The following is an 18,455-nucleotide window of genomic DNA, read 5'->3' on the forward strand; positions in this document are numbered from 1 at the left end:
CATCCCTAACAGGGACGTCGTAGAGCGTCCTCTGGTGGACAGACTACACAACGCCATCACTAACAGGGACGTTGTAGAGCGTCCTCTGGTGGACAGACTACACAACACCATCACTAACAGGGACGTCGTAGAGTGTCCTCTGGTGGACAGACAACACAACGCCATGACTAACAGGGACGTTGTAGATAGTCCTCTGGTGGACAGACTATGCAACGCCATCACTCATAACATGGTTACGTTTTTATTTTTTAAATATTCATTTATAAGAATGATTCTGAAAAAATAATATTTAAAAGAAATATCTAATAGTAGAGAGCACCTAAAATCCACTTGGGGAGGTTGGTTAGGGGGGCGGATGGGTCAAACAACACAGGAACACTTTCACCAAGGAGACCAGGGTCCATGTCCCATGTATCACTAGAACATGAACGTTTAACCCCACCCACGTTTTCTTTGCTAAACCTAACTGTCCCTTGTGTCCCATATCACGCGTCAATAACAATCGTCCAAAAGCATCGCTTATTGACTCGAAAGGAGTCCGAATGTGTGTCCTCCACAAGTGTCCAGCACTGTCCACATCAGCGTCCCCAAACACCCCCCCCCCACTCGACGCGTCAGTCCGACCCCCAGCCATCAGCTGACCATGCCCACGTCTCCAAAGACACTAGACTGATCAGAACCCAGGACACAAACGCGACATGGACATTGCTTCATGGCACCAATGGTGGTCCAAAAATGTCCTTTTTGGGGGATTTTAGTCCTTTGTTTTTATCAAACAGCTGAAGACATGAATGGGGAGAGAAAAGGGGAATGACATGTCCTGATTGGTTCTTTTGGGGAACGATTGTAAGGATTTACAGAGAACATCTTTACAGCATTTCCTCCCTAACCATGTATTCAGCTCAAGTTTTGAAAAAAATCCAAACAACCCCGATTGTTTTTTCCCCTCCTATCCCAGAATGCATCTGTGGAGGAGCCAGACTTTACTTCACAGCACTGTAGACATAGGTCTGTCAATGCAAGTCTACAAATGTTAATGCTCACGTATCCACATAATAAGAATATCAACAACTAAGTACATCTAAATGCTATTTTAATATAACCGCATTCCATGACTGATTTCTCTCTCTCTCTCTCTCTCTCTCTTTCTCTCTCTCTCTCTCACCTCAGTGGAAAAGTCATCTGGGAAGCAGATATCTCTCACACTCCCCTGAATAATGAATGGGGCTTGGGAGTTCTCCCACACAGCAGTTCAAGCCCCTGATCAGTATGCCAAATACAAGAAAAGACAGCACCGCCGTCACATTAAAACCGCTTAACTTAATGTTTTGGACCTCTCCTTGTTGTGGTCAAAGCTGAAGTCGGTTAGGGGGATGACAGAGTGTCCCGGAGCCTCCGGAGTCCATCTGAAACCTGCCGCGTTGCTTCATAATGAACTTGCCGCAACTTTTTTTTGTCCGAGTTCCTTAGACCTTGTTAGAAGATACAAGGTTTTCTTGCAGCAGTAAGATATGCTGGAGGCCCCCTTCTATCCACCATGAGATGCACTTTGAAGGCTCTCACCCAGTGCATTCCTCTCCACTGCGGACTTTGTCTAGTGGAATTATTGATCAGGCTCCTCGGGGGGGGGGGGAGTTGAAGGGTGAGAGAAGGCGGGGAGGTGTCTGTGTGTGGGGGGTTCAGAAGAAGAAGAAAGGGAGCCTGAGAAGTGGGATGCCTCAAGTCCGAACCGGTCCTCATATCTAAACTGGACCAAATGGAAACTTCCAGAACAAGTCCATGTCCGGTCACCATGACTACTGGGTGGATTATACTGTATAAACGCAATCCATCCAATAGTCATAGTGATATATGTATATATAATACATTGCAATGATATGAGAATTGTACTACACTGGAAATTAAGTGACTGGAGTTACAGTAAAAGTATAAAAAAAGTTCTTAAAAAGTAGTTTTTGTCTCTCATGACTTGTCCAACGTTATGGTACCGCGATCCTTCTCAGGTTAGAGACCGAGCATGTCCTTTTTAGATCGGGGAGACATAACCAGTACAAGTCTATTTTTTGTGTGAAGATTATGCAACCCACAGTCAAAACACCTACACCCATTGTGTCCAGCACGAGACCGCACTAACCACAGATTGACGCCTATTAATTACCGATTAATCGGTTTGATTAAATTAATAATAATAATGTGACATTGTGACAGTAAACGGAATATATTTGAGTTGTGGGCAAAACAAGACATTTGAGGACGTCGTCTTGGGCTTTTTGGGAAAAACTGATATTGATTATTGTACAGATTATTGGAATGGTGAGTTAATTGTGATTTTAGGATTAGGATTTAGGATTTTTATTCAGAATTTTGTCTTTTAACCCCGAATTAAAATACATTTTTTTCACAGGTGACGCTAATCATCTTCCCTAGAACAGCCCTTTTTAAATGTGATATGGCAAAAAATGTGACAGGACTGCTATCACATGTCAAATGATGCGACTATTGTGAGATATGAGTACTTTTTTGGTAGACCCTGGTTTGTTGCCAAAGTCTTTCAGCTAGTTTTAAGCCCTTGTAACAGCTAGTATCCCCCCAGCTAGGGTGTTGTTGTGCACAACACTGGATCCTTGACTTCTGACCTCCCTGTGCCTGGAAGGCAAGGGAAAAGATAATTCCCCCCGAGGGGATTAATTAAGGAGCACCATATTACCATTATTACCAGTATTTATCTCCCAGGTGCTCATTATGCGGGCTTTGTGTGGGCAAACCATAACCAAGCAGTTACTCAGAGCAGGTCAAACAAGTCGAAATAAAAAGCTGAGAGTTATTAGTTGGGTTTTTCCCTCGGGCTTCTGCAGGGACGCGTTAACACACACGGCGATATCGCATACACACCTCCACCTGCAAAATCCCATCCAGCGCTGTTTACTGTACACGCAGAGCTGCACACACACAATTCCCACACATGCGTGTGCACACATACTTACGTCCTTACAGGCAACACAATACACGATTAGTCCAAACACACACACACACACACACACACACACACACACTCACAAAGGTCTGCCAAAACACATTATCTCACACACAAATACTATTAAGTAGCTCAACCTTTGTTCGGCCCTTGCCATCTCACTTACAGCCCTGTTGTAATGCACTAATGTAAAGGAGAAGTCCCTGTGTGTGTGTTGGTGTGTGTGTGTGTGTGTGTGTGTGTGTGTGTGTGCAGCAGGGCAGGCCCAGGGCCAGCCAGACAGACAGGCTGGGCCAGTATATATTTACCCTGACTGAGGGGAGTGGAAGTGAGGGATTAGTTACAGTAACAGGCGGGCTGCTGTCTGAGACTGAGACACTGCTGACGGAAAAGGGACAGAATAGATCCAGGACAGGAGCGATTGGGCGGCGAGGAACACAAGGTGGCTGATCTGAGTGTGTGTGTGTGAGTGTGTGTGCGCTTACCAAGTGATTTGTACCTGTGGATGCTGATTTTGTGCTACTACAGTGTTCAGGACAACTTTGTATGGGCCAAAGTCAAATCCAAATCCAGCCTTAATCTCTGTACATAAACCTCCTTGTAACAAGCAGACAGTTTGATTTGTCGAAGTCTTAAAAGCCCAGGCGGGACAAACGATGGCAGAGCAGCGACTATATTATCAGTTACACCCTACAAAGTGTCTGCTGTGCCCTAACCCGCACTTACAATTTTCTTAAATTCCTTAACGGAAGGTGGATCATAACAGAAAAGCATTCCTATAATAACATGCACTGCAGCGTGGTATTGTTTTGATCTCATGTGGTTTCTCTGTTTTGATGAAATAACACGTTGGTGTACTTCGTAAGCTAACCGTGCACTTAGCTAGCTAGAAGACAGCCATTAACCCTTGAGTTGTCCTCCCGGGACCAAACTGAAAATCTAGTTTTCTGGTCTCAAATGTGTCCCCCACTACCACTAGTTTTACATGGGGGGGGAGGGGGTCACCAGACACCTACTGATATGACATCATCACCGTACTTATGCCACTATACGATGTAACAATCTATGATATATTGCAATTTATAATTTTTTTTACCAACTTCTAGTTTTTCCCAATTTAAAATGACATCCCCAAAAGGAAACTTTATATATATATATATAATAAAAGATCAATCCTTGGTGTCTGTGTTTCAATACTGAAAATATTGCAATACTATGCTGTATCAATTTTGGTTTTGAATATTCATTTATATGAAATTATACCTAACCCTTGAGTTCAAAAGCAGAAATTGTGAATTAAACGGTTAGGATCAGAGCAAGAGGTTGGTCATAATGCTGTAAGAATACTGATTTGAAACCATTTAAAACTTTTTTCTTTTTTTTCAAATACTAAAATATCTAAAACAAAAAAACAGAATTTTCTGATACAGGAACTTTGAAACCAGGTCCAATTTGACCCCAAGACGACGGGAGGGTTAAAAAACAGCTAAGGCAAACAAGAGAAAGTAAAGAATAGGTAAAGGAATACAAAACAAAGCAAAGCCCGGCCCCTGGATCGCCTGTCCTGTGCACAAATGGGGGTCCCGAGGGAAGGAACCAGACTGGTGAAAAGGGCCAATTGGCCTCTTTGACCCTGTAAGTGAGAGATGGATGGGTGGGGGGTGGCCAAAGGGCCTCTGGGCCGAGCTGGTGTACTGTTCCCCTTTGCAAAATGAGAGCACATGCTCACATTCGACGTCGACTCCCAGGTGTGTGCACGCAGGCGTGAAGGCAAGCGTACACATACAGTATTGAATACACAATCATCATCCACATATTCATCAAGCTCACAGCATGTGTAGGCAGGTACGCACATGGCCCGCTCCTCACTGCAAATGGCTTGAGACAGTGTTTGTTAGTGTTTCTGATGAGGGAACTGAAACACAGGGAACCTCCCTGCTTCTTTGTTTTAGCATTTGTTCCTTGTTAGCAAAGAATGGGAGGTGGGGGGGGGGGCAGTCGGCGAAGAATGCCAGGCGACTTAGCTTTTTCCGTTTTTAGTTTTAGGACCTTGAACCGAGCGTTGTTGTTGGAAATCTAGGCTTGCAGCTCTAGTTGATTATAAGCTGCCCGGGACTTGTTTCTCAGGGAGTGGGCATGCCGCCATTTTGCCGCTGGTCTTTCTGCAGTGTCATAGTTTCCACATCCTGGAACTGTCTACTGCCCCTTTTACCCAAATAATCACCTCAGTGTATTGTAAACACAGAGCCTGGGCCCAGAATCCTGTTTAGTGGTTGATCCCTGCAAAAATATAACACATAATGTGCCTGGGTGACAATGCATTTACTCATAAAGCATGCTATATATATATGTAAATACACTTAGGAAGCACATATTGGACCATAAAAGGCATTTTCCAGACACAACGGACTTCCCACACCAGTTATGTTGACCTATTAAGTCAAGTCATTGCTAAACCCTTGTGTTGACTTTCCATCACTTTTTCTTTCACCCTTTTTGTGTTATTGACCAATATTCTGATTTTTGTCTCCCTTTTTATGCATTTTTTACTCTTTTTTTCAATGTTTTTGTTTCTCTTTTGGGACCATTTTTCACTGACAATACTAACACCAACCTATTACCACTAGCTTAAAACTTATTTTTTGGGAATTCATGGTCCATAAATCTCAATTATGGGAATCATTTTGCGCTATTGTATCATTTTGATTAATATTAGGGGAACCTACATATGTTGATGGATAATCACAGACGTATGTATGTATGTATGTCAAAGTTTAGACAGGAGACAGTTTTGGAAACCATTTCCAGAAGTATAAGACATAGCTGTCCAATTTGAAAATGTTACAAGTTTTTTTCAAATATCCGCATTCCTCAGCAAGTCCTATGGTTTTATCTCATTTTAAAAAGTGTTTGGACACATTCAGGTAAATAAGGTTTTGACTTTAAACCTGATTTTTGTTTTTGTTGCTTATTAATAAGGAGTTTGGATTGTAGAGTTTGGATTAGTGTTATTTGTATTTTCTCATGCTTCTATAAAATATGTAATGTATGGAAGAATATGTAATCAGTTTAAAATGTGTAACAAAACCTTTTTTAACAAATCCTACATTTTAGTTGTAGTTTGCATATTAAACAGCTTTCAATTTACCATGTTTTTAAATGTTTTTATATTTACCGATAGATTAGTGAATGTAGTCCTGATTCAATTAAATTATACTTTGTGCTTTTATTCCTTTCCCACAAGTTCTTTCCAATTCTTACCACAACAACATAAATATCCTCTGTATAACCTCTGTAAATACAAGGATTGGTGATGTTTGGAAACCTTACACATATAATTCATGTAGAAGATAAACAATAGTGGGCCTACCACAAAGCCTAGGGGAACCCCACAAGTAATCATTATTTATTTAGGACTACTGGTAGCTTTCACAGCTCTTTAAGCTGGTAGCTTAGAGAGCTGTGTCAGCAAATAATCATGTCGCTCTAGCTTTGTAAATAGCAATAAGACATTTCCATTGCTGGGAAATATAGTTTACTATTTTGCAGTGGGTTCCCTTTACATTCTGTGATGTTTTTTTGTTTTTTTACTAAAGACATGTAGACTGTATTTCAGTCTGTGGACTCTTGAATAACTCTTAGATGTAGGAAGCATAGCAGAGCTTTCAATCTATTCAGTGAGACTACACCTCCAAATGTCTTGAAGGAAAAAGATGGTGTTTTGTCTCTTCTTCCTGATGATGACAAGTGGCTGCTTTAAAGGTCCCCAATGATGCTCATTTTCAAGTTCACACTTGTTGTTGTATTATTATTATTATTATATTTATTTTTTTCAGTGTGCCTGAATACACCCGTTTTCAGCCTCTATCGAAAATGCTTTGTTTTGGCGCTTGTCTCTTCAAGTCCCCCCCCCCAAAAAAAGCCCAGTCTTCTCTGATAAGACTGTGATTCCAGGTTTCCAGCTTTTTGAAACTTTGAAAGTCTGTATAAACCACCTTCACCTGCTTTATTAGTAATAACTGGAATGGAAATCTCACTTTTTACAATATGGGACCGTTAATGGCATCACTTACTTAATTGTGGTTGTGTTGCACTTTTAATACCCAGACTTACTATTCTGATAAGCTTGCAAAAAAGGAACAAAAAGTTAGGATTCATAAGCAAATCAAAATTAACCAGGATTAGCCACAAGTTTAGAGATTGTTTTTTGCAATGTTTAGATGTGTGGTTTTAAACTAACTCAAAAGAGATGCAATGGATATTGATTTCCAGATATTTCCTAGCATCAAATGATGGCTAGAGGAAATTGAATTAATTAGAAGATATGATGAATGAAAGACCTGCAATGTTAATGATGACATGAGAACTAAAAATATATATTATGTCTAATTAAACATGCAGTTTGCAGGAAAACATGGTAACACTCAAGAGGAATAAATGAGTGAACGTCTCTGTGAAGAACACAGATTTTTTTCTGTGTTGAAGGACTTTCAAAATCTGTTTTTAGGTCAGGCACAGAAAAGAAAAAATACAACTTGAAGCTTATAATATCTCTCCCAGAGGAATCCAGCTATGGTTATGTAAGTTGTGCATGGTTGGGTTGTTTGCCTGAAGATGATCAACACTGTCAGACGCATCACGTCAAAATAACTTGTCCACTTAAAGGTTGAATCTGCCTGCTGTACCAGAACAGCTATGCTGTTTGATCTGCACCCCCTTTTGGTGATCCTGAACTGGTGGCCGAAGAATGATCCGACTCTGGCGTTTGATCATGTGCACCCGCTGGCACGCTGGCTGCTTCTGAGTTTGTCAAAGTTGCTCCGTGTAGACGTTTGTGTCACTATATCATATGCCAAAAGGCTGTTGTAGCAATGTCAGCGCTCGGTTTGCTTTTCAGTTAGCTGGTACATCTGTGGCTTGTGGTACAGAGCCAGTTCAGCCAAATTAGAAGATAAGACAACACATTTTGTCAATTAACTCAGTTATGGAGTCTGAGATATCTGTACTTTTCTGCATGTGTTTGCTAATAAGCATAAGAGAACAAATTTTGATATGCACATATGCAGATGAAAAACTCTCCATACCAACCTTTTGCTACTTCAGAACAAGGTCATATCTGCATTCAATGGAGGACAATACACATAGCAATACTGCCGCTCATTCAGGTAAAACTGACCATAAATGTAGTTATTGAATAAGGTATTTCAAACCCAAGACTTAAAATGGAGCTCATTGAGATAATGTTACTTGCAATGAGGAGATAATTTCTACCAAATACACTATCTAACCCGTTTTGTAGCACTCGTTGAAGCCAGATGTTAGAATAAATCTGTCCTTTTGAGCACTCTGATGCATCCTCCAGCATCCATCTTTATTCTGGTCTTTTCGTCCCCTCTTTTCTCTTTTCCATTCTTGCCATCCATGGGTAACATTAAAACATCAAGAAACCACGCAAATCCCGAAAATGCTGCTACTTTCCTCGAAGTTTGTTGCTTTCTCTCTGTCTGACAAACTGTATGTGTTTGGGTCATACCATTAGACGAGGGGGTGCTCATTTATCTCCCTAAAATTAAATAGTAAATAGACTTGACCTGCAATCGGTGCATTGGATAAACCCATTCCCCATTCCCATGAGGCTTTGCTCCATTCTACGTCAATGTAAGAATATCAAACAAATTAAATTATTTGTGACCATGAAAGTTCTGTAACACCTAATAATTGAATAAAGTAAGGCTAGATTGAAGCAACTTCTTATGTTTACCGGGAAAAGTCCCGATTGTCCCGGTTGCCACTCGCCCCGGTCTGCAGTTCCTCCATTCATCAGTCCATCGGCACACTAAGTCTTTTTAATCGTTCTCCAAGCCGTTCATAGCTCTGGTCATGTTGTATTGCGGGATTTGATGTCTGACAAAATATTCCCTCATCGCTGAGATTAGACATGCGTGTTTGAGTGTGTGTGTGTGTGTGTGTGTGTGTGTGTAAACAAGACTTTGGCGAGTGCCACATGATTAGAAAATGGTTTCCTCTTGCACTGACAGTAATCTCCTCCTGCCACCGCCAACGACTGGAGTGTTGCGTGATTGTTTGGAACATTGCATGCTATCATCATGCTTACATGATGTCATTTTTCCACAGTGCATACACACACACATATGGTTTAGATACCTTGAAGCCTGCAATTCTGTCTCCTGTGCCTAACCCTTCCTCTTCCAGACATCCGGTTATGCTTTACATCTCAACATCTTTTCTCCAGGCTCATTATTTAATCCTGTCTTCACACATTCTCACACCATCTCCAAGCCAGTGGTGAAAATCTCAGACTTTCCCGTCCAGCAGTCATTTTTGGAACTCAGTAGCTACAATAACAGCGTAGCATAATTAAAATGCCTCGGGTAATTCCAGAGTCTTCTGTGGGTTTACTAGCGTGTCAGGTGATGTGTTGACGCTCTGTATTTGTGTAGCCATCATTCACCTCATTCTTGCGCCGGGCTGGTTGCGGACTTGCACGCCCATGGGGGAGTCCCGGTGAATGAAGGCAGGCTTCATACCTCATGATCGCACCGGAGTTAATTCTAGTTGACAGATGATTGAAGATGGGCGAGAGATTGTTAGAGCACTGCGGTTGACATGTGCAGTATCTACCACAGATGGGTGAAAACAAAGTATTTATAACTGTACACTAATCACTCCGGTTGGGTTTGTTAAACTAGCAACTTAAATTACCGGTTGTCTTTAAATCTTGAACATGAAATCCAGAGAACCTGGCACATTTTTGTACTCTTAAAAGCAAGAATCGGAGCAAGGATGTGTACAGAAAGAAACACAAACTCACCCTTACAGTGTACTTTTGTATTTGTGTGAGTAATAGTATGTAGACATGACTTTCCACTTCCGGAATTTCAATAGATGTCCTTCATTTCTGCCGGTCGTCCATCCTCTTCCTCTTTCTTTTGTTGGCGGCGGATTTCTGAGGACTATGGTTACCTGGTCCTCAGGTCTCTGCAGGGTAAATCCAGACAGCTAGCTAGACTATCTGTCCAATCTGAGGACTATGGTAGACTATCTGTCCAATCTGAGGACTATGGTTACCTGGTCCTCAGATCTCTGCAGGGTAAATCCAGACAGCTAGCTAGACTATCTGTCCAATCTGAGGACTATGGTTACCTGGTCCTCAGGTCTCTGCCGGGTAAATCCAGACAGCTAGCTAGACTCTCTATCCAATCTGAGGACTATGGTTACCTGGTCCTCAGATCTCCGCAGGCTAAATCCAGACAGCTAGTTTGCTGTTGACGATTAAAACTACTTCTGAACGTACACATGTTCCAACAAAACAAGTTCCTTCCAGAGACTATTTAGCAGAGACACCATGGCATGTTTTCTCCCGTCCCAGAATGCCGTGTGGACTCGCCAGACCCTCCTCCGCAGCGCTGTAGAGGAAGGGTTTTGGCACTGCGAGACTGTCTAAGTATCAAACCAGATGCTACATCGGATGTGAATACAAACAATGGTTGATTGGTTGATTAGGGACAAGTCAAACCACATGAAGTCAAATAATCCCCAAAACGGCTGCTTGAAATTAAAAGCTGGGATGTCATCTATGTGTAAAATGTCAAGCTGTTTCTATAAAAAACAAATCTGTGACATTAAACCGCAAATTGCAGGAGCACTCCTCAAAACAAATCATAGCCTTCATATGTCTTCTCAAACTACAACTTCCAGTAGGGTTGGGACAACATGCGTTTGTACCGATTTGATTCTTTCACCATACCAATTGGATTTGTATTGCAATATTCATTTATGGCAATTCTAGAAATATGACGATTCCATAGTTTTGAGATTTTTTTTCCTTCTTTGACAAAAACAATACACTGTAAAAAACCTTCTAGAGACAATATATCATGAGACATTTCTGAGAACTTAGTCTGACATTTATGTCACTTGTAAAGAAGAACATAACATTGATTTTCTGCCTATTCTGCTTACAGTCTGATTTGCTAGACTTAATGTAGTTGTCAGCACACTGAATAAACAGAACATTCTGGGGTAAAGAATCAATTGTAAAAAATCATTGGATTGAAAAACACAGAATTCCACTTGTAGTCAAACATAGTTTTGCTTTAGAGCGAAATATACAGCACACCTCTGATGCAGAAACCTCTCAGACAGCTCTGTCCCAGGCTGGAGACAGAAACCACACCGTCTAGGCCGTCGCCCCGCCTTCCCGCCCTCCTGCTTTGGCTCGCCGTCGCACCTCATTCATCGCTGACCCCTAAGGGGGATCAAGGTGTGACCCCGGGACACGCTCCAAATTGGGATGTCAAAGGTCAGCCTTTCAGCCCTCGCTAAGAGGTCGGTGATGTTTCGCTGTCATCAAAGAGAGACTCCGAGAGGCATGACAGGTAAGAACAACAACGTTAAACTCGCTGGAATCTCGAGTGATTTAATGTGTCTGCGTGTGTGTGTCTGTGTGTTTAGAGGACAGGAATTTTTTTTTTTCGCCGGCATGGCTATTGCCATGGAAACTCAGAGGGAAGCTCGGTTGATTTTGTGGTGCGCCGTGCCCTTAACTAATGACATGCCGCGGGCGTTATTCCCCAATATAGATGCAGCCAGGAATAATATCGCCAGCTTTTCTCAAATTAAGTCACCGGGAAAAAAAAGAATACTCCTGAGGCCATACTCTATGTGTGCATGTTCACAGCTGGATTTTCATGTAGTCTACCCCTCACAACAAACACAGCCTTCCAACACACATGCATCTATGTTTTATCTCCAACTTCCAACCCAACTCTGTCCAAATGCCAGCACGTAAACTTCATTAATGTTACAATGTTAATTCCCTGCTTGGCATGGACCGCTGGGACTGAGCTCTTCTTCTATCGCCAAACCTGTTCAGTGACGTGCTCTATCTCTTCCCACATTCTCTTAAGTGTTTGTTCTGTAGAAGGACACGGTGACTCACACAAAGCACAGTTAAAGGCTTATCGTGATTGATTGATAAGGAGACAGACCGAGCAGAAAGCTTGGCAATCATTCCCATTAATTAAAAATCTGAAATGCATGATTGCTCTCCCCTCTGGCGGGAGCCTCACCCTTCTCTCCGGTATGGTAGGAGCCAGCACAGCCTCCCTTCTCCACCATCCACCCTCCTCCACTGTGCTCAACAGTATAACAGAAAAAGCACTTTGTTACATGTGAAAGTCTTGCATCGAAAAGCCTAATTAGGTAAAAGTACGTACGTGTTATGGGCTAAACAGGGGCGGAGCGAGGGGTTGGATTCTGGGCCTTCAGCTTTGAAGGTTTTCTCAAGCCCCGAATAGAGAGAGAACAAGAAAAGTACTTGTTCTCTCTGTGACTGACATCATACTTAATATGTATATATATTATTATGTATTGGTATTGCATCAGTTTGTTAAACTTCATATACAACTCCATATACAATTAGACAATGACATGTACCATACAACTGTAATTCATTTTGGCAAGATAAACTGGAATGCGGGTCCAAATTTAACCCGGGTCGCTGCGGTGAGGACTAAGCCTTGGTACATGGGACGCCGGGCCACAGAGGTGCAGACTCTACCTAAGCTACCAGGACACCCCTGATGGTAAAACCTTAATCTGAAAAGTAACTGCAACCGCGTATAAAGTACAATATGAAGTGGAAGTTTAAAGTAGCATAACACACAACTATTTAAGTACCATTAGGTTGCAGTGACCTAGCTAAGTGCTAGCTTGTGTCTTTAGCTGCAGACTGTTGTATGTCCTCTACAGTGAAATACAGTTAGAATTGACATTGTTCACCTGTCAGCATTGTTACCCTGTTCAAGCCAGCTATTAGGTGTCTCTAGTGTCCGTTTCGGAGCATCAGAGAGCAACGCAGACATTTAAGTGACACCTGAATGAAGCGCCAAAATCCGCGATACTGGACGTTTAGGCACCGGTACCATATTAGCACCGAGGTTTGGTGCTACTCAAGACTCGAGCTGACGCGGGGATCCATTTATAGCTTCTAGAGCGCGGCGGCACAGGATGGCCTCCCAGCCCTGCAGCTTCCAGCCCAAAGGCCTGTAGCAAATCCAACCTGTGGAGTGGCAGGAGTTGGCATGGTGAGGATAATAAAGGCATTGAAGACATTGCTGCTTTATTAGTCTGGATCACGGTAGGGAAAATGAGAAAAAAAAGAAATGAAACAAATCATATGCAAAGCCCATGATGTAAGAATGGGCTTAAAAAAAGAACATGCTTCATAAGATGTAGCAGAACCCCTGCTTTCCTTATGGGTCATGCACATCACACAGCCATGGAATGTCTTCCTAATTTCTCTGGCACCTGGACAGTTGAAAAACCTTTTAAGAGGGAAATTGGACCCGTACTGAAGTGGTCTTGGCAACGTGTTGTCCGATTTTAGTTAGTTAGCTTGTGTTTTTCGTGCTTTCCCTATGTTGGCTATTATCTGTAACTTATCCTACCCTCGTGAATTCACAGCTGAGGATGTTTAAATTCAGGATTGGGACATGCACACACACATAGACACTCATACCGACTAGACCTGAGGGAAACAGTAGCTGTAAAGGATTCATAGTGTGTGTTTTGAACCTGTGTGAAATGCCAGAGGGGTGGAGTTAGCTCCGACAGCCGCAGGGTTCACATGATGTCAGATATGTTGTCAGTCACAGAGAAGGACTCTATTGTGTCTTTGAAATGTTTGGGTTTCAGCGACTGACGGATGTTCTGGCAGGGAGAAGTCCCCGTCTGGAATACAACAAGATGATCCAGATGCTGCTAGTGCTGATCATAACATGGTTTCACATGGCGACATCTTGATTTTAAAGGTTATTTTTGGGGGCTTTTCCACTTATTTAATAGTGACATGGGAAAAGTGCCGCAGGTTGGACTCAAATCTGGACCGCTGCAAAGGACTCAGTCTACATGTGGCGTAGGCTCTTACTGGTTGAGCTAGAGGCCGCCCCGATATGTTATTTTTGGATATATAATCCATGGTTGATGGTTGAATTATCAGACATAAGCAATCTTCCATTCACCCAGCTACAGTCTGTCATTCCTCTGCACAGTTCACCTCACAAACACACTGCGACACGGCAGCCAACTGACAGCCAATCAAATCCGCATTAGCGTGTTAGCAAAAAATGATGTTTCATAACAACACCATTGGTCTAACCTGTTTCGGTTTTCCCCATTGGCCGTTTCCAACGTTAACAGTTACTGGGAGTTAACTGTGTCTTTATGTACTGGCACGTACAAGTGGACTTTGAGTGTTTACTTCCGCCTCAGAAATGAATGAATCTTCTCAGGGTGGAGCTGCACTTGCAAAAAAAAGTTTTAAAAAGTTTTAAAAAGCTATTAAGCGAATGTTTTTTCTGCAGAAATCCCCTACATAGTGGTGGGCTACTCCAGGCCGGTCTCACGCCAGTTGGTGAATTGGTCACGTTATGTTGATTTATTCATTTTCTGTCTAATTTAATGTCACGATTTTAGAAGGTGACCGTTTCACGGACTGCCATAACACTGGGCTACTCTGGGGGACGCTTAACGGGTAAATGGAACGCCGCACGCCAACAGTAACGGGGAAATGGAACGCCGCACGCCAACATTAACGGGGAAATGAAACGTCGCACGCCAACCACAACGGGGAAATGAAACGCCGCACGTCAACAGTAACGGGGAAATGAAATGTTACACGCCAACAACAATGGGAAAATGAAACGCCAACCACAACGGGAAAATGAACCGCCGCACGCCAACAACAACAGGGTAATTAAACGCCACACGCCAACATTAACGGGGAAATGAAACGTTGCACGCTAACAACAACGGGGAAATGAAACGCCAACAACAACGGGGAAATGAAACGCCACACGCAAACAACATCACGCAGGACGGTGACAACAACATGACGGTTGTGGTTAGGAAGAGAACAACGTGGAGAAGACCTGTATCACGCGGGACACGATCCCCTGTCTCCGGGGTTCGTTGACCCATCCACCCCCCCAACCAAACTCCCCGTGCAGCTTTTCAACACTACCCAGTCACTCAGCGTAATCTTTCTGCGACATAGGTGTCCCGTCAAAAAACATTACTTCAAAATTCCTAATCAACACACCAAAATAACAAAATGAACATGACCTGGACACAAATCAATAGATTAAATGATGTGAACATTTTGCAAACTGCCATGGGACTGGGCTGGTTGTTGTCACTAGTTGGTCAACCGTCTCAATGAAGAACATGTCTCTGTGTTCCTTTATTCCAAAGAAATGTTCAAGAAAACACAAAGGTGCTCTCGCACTTAAAGGTAATGCCCATTTTTAACGTGAGCACCCTCTCTGACCCCGAATAAGCTTAATCGCCTCACCAGATTGCATGTATGCAAGTTAGATGAGAGATAATGAGGATAAAGTATGGGGTATGAAAATGCACTTGTTTCTTCAGGGGCGTAATGTTTATGTACAGATTCATCTTGATATGAAGGAAGGAAGAAAAAAACCATGTACATTGGAAATGAGTGTTTCTGTGTAGCCGGCTTGTTTGTACGGGAAAAGTGCGGATGACTTTTTCTGTTTTTACTAGCTGAATTCAGACAAAGACAGGAAAGGCTGCGCTCTCGTAGTGAAGTCATGAGAAAGAAAAAAAGGGGGGAAAAGAATGCCCCTGAGGTTAGCGCCGGGATTCTTGTGGCTTCAATCAGGCACACCATAATTGGTTCAAAACTGAAGTGCAATCATTTTACACTTGCAGTCAAATGTGTCTTTGAACATCGAGGCGTGTGCTGACGCGAGTGCATTCTCGGTCTGTCTGTTTGCTCTGTGTGTGTTGTGCAAACTGTGTGGAAAGTCCCCCCGGCTCAAAATAACATGATTCTCAAACACGGTGTCATTAAGCTGGCCTGATACCAGATAAGGTCTTAGCTCTGCCTTTCCACAGGTGAGACCATGGGGGAACCAATCCAAATAATCAGACCTTGCACCATTGTTAATGTCTCCGCTTTTTCCACATTAATTGAATGTCTTTTGCATCTGTATGTGAATAAATACGTACAGATGTGCGTACACATGGCCTAGATATTCATTAAATTGCATTATGTGTCCAGACATACCCGTGGTAGAGCGGTCGCCTGCCAATCGGAAGGTTGGTGGTTTAAACCCTGGCCATGCCGTCCCGTGTCCAAGTGTCCTTCGGCAAGACGCTGAACCCTGACTTTCCCCCGAGTGTGTGTAAATGTGTGTGAGTGTGTATCTGATGAGCAGGTGGCGGCTTGTACGGCCGTTGTCCACAGAAAAAACGAGAAATATAGAAAAGAGCTATGAAAGAACATATGGGAGTGTGCAAATAATTCCCACCGTTGTACTTGGAAGCTGTATTTGGGTGTCGGGGTGTAAAAATGAGCCCTTTATGAATCAATCAAAGAATCAAATAAAAAAAAAATAATAATAAGACAATGCAACAGATGTCCATTTTTTGAGATGCTGCACGCAAATAAAAAAACCACAAGCTCGTTTGTTCTTTCCTTTTTTCGCTATTCGTGGTCATAAGCGTGTCGTCATCATCAGATTTGGCCGCCTGGTGTGCCTCCTCCACCTGACGAGTCCTCTCTTTCCACTCCGGCGTCGCTGAATGTTATCTGCACAGCTGTGTGTGCCAACCCCCCCCCCCCATCCTCCATGCGTGAAGCTCGTGTACCTGAACAATAGTACTTTGTGTCCCATCTCCTTGTTATCTAGCCTTCACTCCTTTTATTGAAAGGGCTTACCTCATTTCCAATTAATTACACCAAAACAGTGATTTTTGCCAAAAGATGGGCTCCCCCCCAGAGCTTTTGAAGCCACTTAAACCACTCTATAATCTCGCTTATGAAAAGGGAACAATGCAGCTGTTGTGCTGCAGCGGAGGGGAGAAAAAAAAACAGCATTTAAAATGACACGGAGACAATATGTCTTGCATTGACTCCCACTAATATCGAAAATCTTGAATAAGCGTACGATGAGTCTTTGTTGTGATAAAAGCAATGATGCAGTGTGTGACTGGATGAGAGGATTTTGTGTGTCTGCGTGTGTGTGTGTGTGTGTGTGTGTGTGTGTGAGGGGGTTGTATTTAAACTACCTCTTTATCCTAAACAGGGGTTTAAGCCTTGTCCTTAATCCTTGTAACATGAACTTTCCCTTTGCAGCAATTTAGTTCCCCCTCTTTTGGCCTTCTTCACACCCAAGACCAAGAATAGGATCAAGACCAGCATGCCCTTCTGCAGGCTATAAAGTCCAGAATGCCCATATTGGACTTGGGATTTGGAGTAGCAGGTTTTAAATGACAGCCGCTTCCAGTTTGAATCTGAAGAGACACATCGTCTCCGTGTTAATTGAAGTCGTCCAGATAAGCACGTGTCCAATCAACGCTTGTCAAATCCGGACTTAAAAGTCTGGATTGTATCAACACCTCAAAAAGTAACGAGTTTTTAATATTTTTATGTCATTACAGATTCATGCCATGCAGTCAATGCAGTGTTCTATCCCACAGAACTGGAGGTCAAGTTCCATACATACACGAGCAAATATGTCACCTAAATTATTTAATAAAAAATCTTGACTTTAAAAAGCCTAACTCTAACATTGAGTTTGAATTACTGAAATTGTCGGGTCTTTGTAAATCATAGAGTTTGGTCTAGACCTTCTCAGTATGCAGTACTATAAATAAAAATTGATTTGAATTGACATCACTGTAAACGTCTTATAGCTTCAATGAGAAGCTGGAAAAAGCTAAAACACAATATATGATACTGTATGACAGTGAACGTGGCATGAGATGGTTTCGACAGACTTAAGCTACTTACAAAATAGGAGAAAACATGTTGTTTATTTCTTATTTCCCATGGGGGACTTGCAAGAGAAATCTTCTAAATATCCTCACTATATTAGCAAATATGGCTCTATGAAAGGCGGATAAATTCTGATACAAAAGATGAGAACATCGGACCTCATTTTGAAAAAAGACCTCTTAGAAATGTGGTAACATAAGGCTTTGGGAAAATAATGAAATTAGCCTTCGGTCGCACTGGCCAGCACATATCTGCATATATCAAGCCGAGCACTGACACGGAAAATATGTCATACACTTCATGCCTCTAGTATGTGGAATATTATAATTACAGCGAGTTCTTCAAAGCCTGACGTCCACTGGGACCTACATGTTCTAATAATGATAATGTATTGCTGGACTAAATTGACTAAATGTCCAACTTTGGTCTATATTGGCAATGTGATGATGGATATTAAAAACGAATCAACGTCCAAAGTACCCCATAGGTCCATGTACTCCAGTACTGTACCTAAGGCCAAATGTTGAGGTACTTGGACTTGTACTCTCAGAGAGATATATTCTACTTTTTACTCTCTGACAGCTTTAGTTACTAGTTACTTTAGTTACTAGTTACTTTAGTTACTCCACTACATCCATCTGACAGCTTTAG

The sequence above is a fragment of the Etheostoma cragini genome, chromosome 11 (genome assembly GCF_013103735.1).
Source record: "Etheostoma cragini isolate CJK2018 chromosome 11, CSU_Ecrag_1.0, whole genome shotgun sequence".
NCBI lineage: Eukaryota > Metazoa > Chordata > Actinopteri > Perciformes > Percidae > Etheostoma > Etheostoma cragini.